The sequence below is a fragment of the Hydra vulgaris genome, chromosome 06 (assembly GCF_038396675.1).
Source record: "Hydra vulgaris chromosome 06, alternate assembly HydraT2T_AEP".
Classification (NCBI taxonomy): domain Eukaryota; kingdom Metazoa; phylum Cnidaria; class Hydrozoa; order Anthoathecata; family Hydridae; genus Hydra; species Hydra vulgaris.
In genome coordinates, this window is record NC_088925.1 from 53,816,073 (window position 1) to 53,825,000 (window position 8,928).

Below are 8,928 nucleotides of genomic sequence, written 5' to 3' on the forward strand. Positions count from 1 at the left end.
TTTTTATTTTTTTAATTTGAAATAAAAATGTGCTTTATATTTCATAAATTAGCCTTTTATTATATAATTTGATGTAAGAAACTTTTAAAAACCCACGAGGAAGCCGTTTCAAACAACACTTAGCAAAGTTAAATTATCCACTCTCACCCTTCGTGGGTGCAGTTTTTTTTGGGTTTTTAAAATATTTTAAACGCTCCTAAACAATAAGTTAATAACAAAAGTTGCACACACGAAAGGGTGGAAATAAGGGCGAAAGCAAACATTTTTTTTTTTTTGAGAAGCGAAAAAAGTGTGCGTTCACCATAGCGTTCTCTCTGCTGGGTAATTCCTATTAGAATCATGCGTACATAGTAGAAATCCTATTGTTATTATATGATTAAAGGATCAATATCATGACCCTAAGAACTTGGTGGAATGAAAAAAAAAATGAAAAACCGATTTTAAACTTTGAATAAAACCGCATTAATGGCCGTCCATAAATGATGTCAGTAATTTCATACGCACATACATACATTTATACATACATACATACACAAATAAAGGTACGCACATGCACATTTAACCAATTATAGAGGTTTTATATTCAATAACCTTTAATTTTTAACCGTTTATAGGCGATATTAATTTCAATTTACTAGACTGTGTGTTTATTTTTTTGCGCATTTAAGCTTTTTAGAAAACTATAAACTATAAATAAACTTATCCGCGGTATAAATGTATGTATTCTCCAACCATTCCGCCTCGGCTGGTCAAATTCAGGTCTAATTCAAGTCAAAAAAGTATACAAAGTACATACCGGAAAAGACATAGTTTAAAGTTGGTCAGAAAAACAGAAGATTAGAAATTCAGTACATTAGAAAATTAGTAGTTCTTTTTTTAATCAGACGTAAGTATGAAAAATCAAACTTGTGCTTGAAGATCAAAATCTTTATATTCTACGTTTTAAAAATTTCAAAAATAATTTCATATATAGATAACCGTCAGTTTTTTTGGGTGGGTAAGAGATCAACTCCTTTAGAGTTGAGAGTATGAAGTTATAAGTTAGATAAACAGCAAATGAATGACAATCTAGTCTAACATTTGTGATGCTAACAACAACTCGATAAATAGCCACTCTTATGTCAATTTTATCGCTACGTTGAGTCAACGTAAAACTAACTAATTAATATAAAGAGTGGCACAACCTTAGCTGTTTGGCTTAGCTGCAAATAAATGGGTAAATGCAATTGCCAGAGCAGACCAGATTGGCAGAGCAAATGGTAAAAACGAAATGAAAAATGAAAAACGACGCACTCAAACTAGAACGTTGAAGGTAGAAATAATCAATAGTTTAGAGAATTGAGTTTTGTGCACAAATATTTTTGGTGTTAGATAATAAACGTCTTAACAATAAAAATAACAACTACTCATAAATAACAACTACTCTAAACTTAATCATTAAATAAATAAAGAACTCTGTGGGCAAAGTACCGAGATATTGGGCGCTTTACACACAAAGTCCTTCGTAAAAAATATAATGAACCATGCAAACAGGTAGCAAAAGATGTTAAAAAAGCAGTGCTATATTACGAATCAACAATAGTTGAAGCCTCAAAGAATAACCCAAAATTGATTCATATCTATATTACCAAAATGCAAAAAGTTAAACACCAAATACGAGTTTTAGAGGACAGTACAGATGAAAGCACAGTTAATGAGGAGGAAATATGTAGAGGTATATTCTAAAGATGAGGTGCCAGACGACTGGAAGCGCTCAAATATAAAACCAATTTCAAGAAGGGCTCCAAACTGAAAGCGTCTAATTACAGGCCAGTAACACTCCATAGTATACCTTGTAAAGTTATGGAACATTTCGTTTGAGACCAGATTTTAAATCATTGTATTATAAACCGTCTGATACCAAAAAACCAACACGGTTTTGTTTTCAAAAAGTTGTGCTTGACAAACCTTCTGGAAACACTTGATTTTTTAACAGAAGCTATTTACCAGGGATACGTTACAGACGTAATCTTCACGGATCTGGCAAAAGCCTTGGACAGAATTCCACACAATAGACTTTTCCACAAAATTCAAAACTACGGAATCAAAGAGGAGCTTCACGCATGGATTAAAGCATGGCTCTCAGAAAGGCAGCAGAAAGTCGTTATTGGTGAGCGTACATCAGATTGGAAAAACGATATTAGCGGCGTACTGCAAGGTTCGGTCTTGGGTCTATTACTGTTTGTTCTGTACATTAATGATCTTCCAAACAAATTGGAACATCAGAATAAACTCTACGTTGATGACAGCAAAATTAACGGCGTCATAAAATCTGACCGGGACGCGGAGAGTCTGCAAGCAGACTTAGACAAAGCCACTGAATGGTCACATTGCTGATTCATGACATTTAATACTAAAAATTGTAAAGTCATGCATAGGGGAGTTGGCCGCAGGGGTAAGTTGACGAACTGCGTTTATCTTTAGAGCCTTTCATCAGAAAGTGACAAAAATTACTCAGAAACTTCCTTATTGACCATTTCATCATTCACTGTAGTACTGTCAGGATTCGCGCATGCGCATGGGAGATATTGAGATTTATGCGTTTTTTGGACAAAAACGTAACTTTTAGAGCATCGCTTCCTTTTTACTTTACAAAGAAAATGTTTAGTCGTATGAAAAAAAAGTGTAAAAGTTCCAGTCACAATTGGTTTACTTACTTTTCCAGTCAGACTTTTTTTTCAAAGCAGCCGTTTTACAGGATCTATAGACTTTTATTAAAAAAAAAAAAATTTATTAAAAAAAAAGCTTTCGGGGTTAGTTGACAAATTTTTTACGGTGTAAGTTGGCTCATAGCGTTTACAATGGAAAAAAATATTTATTTTTATAAAATTTTTTTTTTTTTTTAAATTTTTAACAATATCGAAAATATTTATTCTTACAAAAAAATTAAAAAAAAATTTTTTAGTTTTTTTTTCCACAGATAAAAGGTGGGTTACTGTTTGGCTTTTATACGGACTAATATTTGGTACCAGTTAAAAGTAATATTAAATTTTGGGATAAAATTGTTGCAAAAATTAATTTAAAAAAAATTTCTATTAATTTTGCACTTAATAGTGCATTAATAATCATTTTTATAGTTTGCGCCAACTTACCCCGTGGTGGGGTAAGTTGGCGCAAATTTTTTTTTTTTTTGAGGGTCCGGAAAGGCCCCAAGAATTTTTTTTTGTAAATGAATGCAAATTTTATAAGATACCCTAATCCATACTCTTTAAGACTACACTTTAATATTTTTAAAAAAATGTACTGTTAGGGCTACAGAGCTCATAGAGTAAAAACCGAGCCAACTAGCCCCGGTCTCCCCTACTGGCCAAGGAAAAAAAGTATCAAAACGAGACTATTTTATGCCAGGGCCAGACGGCCTGCCACTTGCAATCGAATTTACTCATTTAGAGAGAGATCTTGGAGTTCTTATCTCAGATGATCTTAAACTTAATGCTCAAGTTTCAGCAGTTGCGGTGAATGCTAACAGCTAAAAGTTTTTGCAGCCGTAGTTTTTCACTGTGGAAAGAACTATATAACCACCTATGTTCGTCCTCACCTAGAGTACGCTATACAAACGTGGTCACCGTACCAACGGGCAGACATAGAAGTGCTAGAAAAATTTCAAAACCGTGCTACAAAAAACCATTTCTGAGATTAAGCACCGCACCGCCGAGCAGCGAAGAGTCATATTAGGTCTTACGACACTTCAAGAAAGAAAAATAAGAGGTGATTTAATTCTGATGTTCAAGTTCATTCGTGAAACCGATGAAATAAACTTTCACGTACCATTCAATCGCCCTTCGTCGTCAAAAGAGATACTCTTCACGAACCGTGTTGTGTTGCAGTAGAAAATCCTGCCGCAAAAAGTAATTGACGCGACTTCCGTCAACATTTTTAAAAATCGACTAGATGAACATTTAAATCAGTTAAGAGAATTTTAAAAGATTACTGAAAATAAACTCTCTTTACATATGTTTCCAGTATTCTATTATGTTCTAAAAGTAAGGTATTTGTGTCGTAGATGTGCACGAGTATCTTAAGACTGTTAGTATAGAGGTGCCTGATGCAGTACATCTTCGTCAGTAATTTAAAAATAGCTAACATTTATGATTTTTCAAAAGTCTATAAATTTATTACGGATTGTTGTAAATATTCTAAATTATTGATCACTAAAAATAAACCAAACTAAACTAAAATATATATATGAACTACAGACATCTAGTAGGCTTATCGGGTAACCAAGTAACTTGACTTTTGGTATAAGAAGCTTAACAAACAAAATTATTAATTCCTTATCAATCTATTTCAATAAAATAAAAAAACTTTTTTGGCTATTACACGCCCTTTCTAATCCTGCGCCTGGGTACAAAGTTACTTGTAACCTCCCCTCCCCTCTCCCTCATCGCGGTAGTAAAACAAAAGTATCAATGATTTTAACTGATGCACAGTAGGAATCAGTGGGTCAGAATATAAAAAAAGTTAGCAAAAATAGAAAATGTCTAAATATAATCATATTATGCATCTAATCATATGTTTTTGGGGTCAGAGAATCCAATTCTGACACCAAAATTAGGTTTTAAACACTCTGAACGACGGGCTGTTTAGTGGGGCAATTTTGATTTTTTGGTTTTGCAGATTTGACACTTTCAGACGTTGTGCAAACTCCAAAATTAAGTATATTAATGATTATGTCAAATAATAATCTTTTTCAAAAAATTCCGGTGATTAGAGCCTCGGAACAAAAATACCCCAAAATGTTATTCCCCTTACTCCAACGGTGAGGGCAATGAGTTAATGAATAACTTAAAGTATGTGTTTAAATTAATTTCATCTTAACGTAAGAGGGGTCGTCCATAAAGTACGTACGCTTTTTTTACCCTCCACCTCCTTAAAAGTACCTACGTTTTTAAACTATTTGTCAAGCATTTTATGATATTTTTTTTAGCTTAGTGTCTCCTTTTTTTTATAATTGAGCCATTGCCCTCCCATCTCATAAACGCCATTTGCAGTCCCCCTCTTCCCCTCCGAGCGTACGTACTTTATGGACGATTCCTTTTAAAGTGTGGTAAATCCATTACCGCAAAGTTTTTTTTACATGAAAACTCTTAAAAATTATGTCCTAATAATGTAAAAAAACCTGCTAAAAACTTAAAAATCTCTGTTTTTTTAAATAATTATAAAACTATAGATAAATATTTATAAATACTTTCAAATTCCTTAAACATACATTATTTCTAAATGTCACAGATGAATTGCATGTACTTACATGTTTTTCACGTTTTTCACACGTATTTCAACAACTTTTTGACTTTGAAGCATCCTAAAGGGTTTACAAAGTTGATCAAGTGCATTATAAAATAAACATTCATTGTCATTAACATATGCATGTTAATTGCAAATAATTAAAAAAGTCATTATACGATCTTTCGTTTAGGCCTTTTTGCTAAACTCTGGTCCATTCTATGATGCTTAAAATTTTCCCGAAAAAATTAGTAAAAATGAGATAACCCATGAACGCTAAATTAGAATACTCTACTCTGCTCAAACCTACCATGTTTGTTTATGTTCGTGGCGGTTTAAAAAACGTTTTCCTACTTTTGTGCATTTTATTTTGATTAATGTAAATTATTGTGAAAACTGTATTAGAAAGTTATGCATTACTTTAATATTCTAAATATTTTTACGAAATGTTGTGCTTTTTTATTGATTCCATCTGCGATACATTAAGTTTATTTGTAAATTTATTTATTGTTGCAAATGTATAAACCATTACTTAGTTATATACAACGCTTCATTTTGCTTTTGATTATTTAAATATTATATTAATATTGTATAGTAATAACTTCTAGCGTAAAAGATATCAATTAAAAACTTTTTAAAACATGGGTTTAAATTTAAAAAATACGTTGAAATATTTTTAAGTGAGATTATTTCATGATCGTGGTATTTATAAGTGTAAATAGAGTTGATTATTTATAAATTTTTACCAATAAACCCTAAAGATATATGTTAAAAAGCATTTTTTTATAAATTAAAATAAATTTATTGTAAACTTTAGTTTTATTTATGAATCATTATTTACTTGTTTGTAAGACTAGAGCAAATTTTTAGCAAGAGATATCTTTGTAAAAATAAAGTTGAATCTAAACAAATTATTACTAGTAATTTGTTTAGATTCAACTTTATTTTTACAAAGATATTTCTTGCTAATAATATTAGGATCAAATACATAAAAAAAAATTTATACAAGAAGAACCGAAATCAGAAAATAAAAGTATTTATTTTAAAATAGTATATTTTAAAATAAAGCTGTTAAACAAATTGATAAATTGTTTACAATGATAAACAATAAGGCAATATTAATATTATTATTAATGTAACTTTTTAGTCTAGGATAAAGGAAAAAAGTGAAGGAGAAATATTTTAATAGTACAATCAAATTTATTATGTTATTTAATCTTTTCAGTTGATGTATGTGCACTCCTCGCATGCCCTACTATTTTAGTGGAATTATGTACACTCCTTGCATGTTCTACCTATTTCAGTCAATGTATATACATTTTTTTTATTTTGTATCTATTTGAGTCAGTGCATGTACATTCCACTGTGCTAGTTCCTAAATAAACCAGTCAAAATAAATGATAAAAATAAAATTGAACAATAAAAACAGTATAAAGTATTGAAAAGTAAAAACAGCCATGTTCTGCATTAAAAAAAAAAAGATGTTAGGGTTATTTTGGTAATTTAAAAAACATTTCATTCACAATTAATTGAATTATTTTGGATTTCAGATAACACAGAAATGTAAGGCAAAAGTCAAAGTAATTAAAAGTGATGCTTTTGGTTGTCAAAAAAATTAAACCTCTTTTTCTTTCTTTGTGTTTTTTTGAAGTAAAGTATGCAAAAAAGATACAACTTATTTGTTATGGTATTGAGTTTATAATAAATGTTTCTTATTATTAATGTGAGAGGACATTCCTAAATGTTGTCACTCATTTGCAGTAAGATTTGGGAGGGTGGGGGCTAAAGTTGTAGTAAAAAGATGTTACAAAAATAATAATATTATTAATTACAAAACACAATCCTCTAGATTCTTGAAATATTTCATTCTATTAAACATAGTATAACAAATAATATCCTATTATATCCACACAATATAAAAATAAAAAGGTTACACACATACACAAACACACACATCTATATATATATATATATATATATATATATATATATATATATATATATATATATATATATATATATATATATATATATATATATATATATATATATATATATATATATATATGTATATATATATTTATATATATATATATATATATATATATATATATATATATATATACACATGTGTATATATATATACATGTGTGTATATATATATATATATATATATATATATATATATATATATATATATATATATATATATATATATATATATATATATATACATGTGTATATATATACATGTGTGTGTATATATGTATATATATATATATATATATATATATATATATATATATATATATATATATATATATATATATGTATATACATATATATGTAAATTATGTTAGTGTATTTTACAAATAGAGTGCTCAATGTTCTTAAAGAACAGAGCAATAATAAATTAGTAAAAAACACTATATATATATATACATATATATATATATATATATATATATATATATATATATATATATATATATATATATATATATATATATATATATATATATATATATATTGAGGTGTCCTAAAAAACAACATTTTTGAAAAACATATTTCTACCTCCTTAATTAATATGATAAAAAAAACAATGGTTTTAAAAAAATTTTGAATAAAATTTTTTTTTTAAGGGGTCACCCTCGAGACCATTGAGCATATAACAAGTTCCTAATATTATCAACAAAAAAATTACTCAAAAGTTGGGTCTTGAATGAAGTGAAATTATATTAAAATTTGAAAAATGATAACTATATTATATAAAATCAAATTGTTAAATTTAACAGCATAAAAAATTAAGTTTATTATCTGAAAAGAAAAAAAGTGCGCTTTTACCAATTTTTTTTACAAATTTTTTTTTTAATTAGTTTTATAATATAATTATCATTTTTGAAATTTTAATATAGTTTTGCTTCATTTGAAACCCAGCATGACTATTAAAGAATTTTATTTTCGATGATATTAGGAACTCATATGATGATGAGCGATCTTGAGGGACCCCTAAAATATTTTTTATTCAAAAAAAATTTTAAACCAGTATGTTTTTTTTTGTTTTTTTTATTAAATATAGATTACATTAAAAATATATATTTCAAAAATATGAATCATTTTAGAAATAAATTATTATTTTAGGTTTTAATAAATAAAAATGACATTTTTTAAACTTAAAACAAAAAAAGGGAAATTCAGCAAGGTTTTTAATAATGATTTTCTGATACATTTTTCTCTGTGTTTTTTTGTAAAATAATGATTATTTTTGAAGTTTGTATATAGTTTTGCTTCATTTGAGTCCCAACATGACATACTTTTAAAAAATGTTTTTTGATAATATTAGGGACCTGATTAATGTTTAAGGAACTTATGGCATTCCTAAATATATTTTTTTATTAAAAAAAATTTTTAATTCAGTATTATTTTATTATGTAGAACATGTTTTCAAGGTGTCAGCAGACATTTTTAAAAAAGGTTGTTTTTAGCATCATCTCTCTATATATATAATCCTGTCACCGCCAACTCAGCGCTTGAGTAGTATTTTCTGTACGCAAAAATGTTTGTCAATAACGGACACTACTTTAGATTAGTCTTAATGACTTTTTGTGACTGTTCCTATTCTAAGCCATCAATATCTTAAAATAAAAACATTATAGAAAAATATAT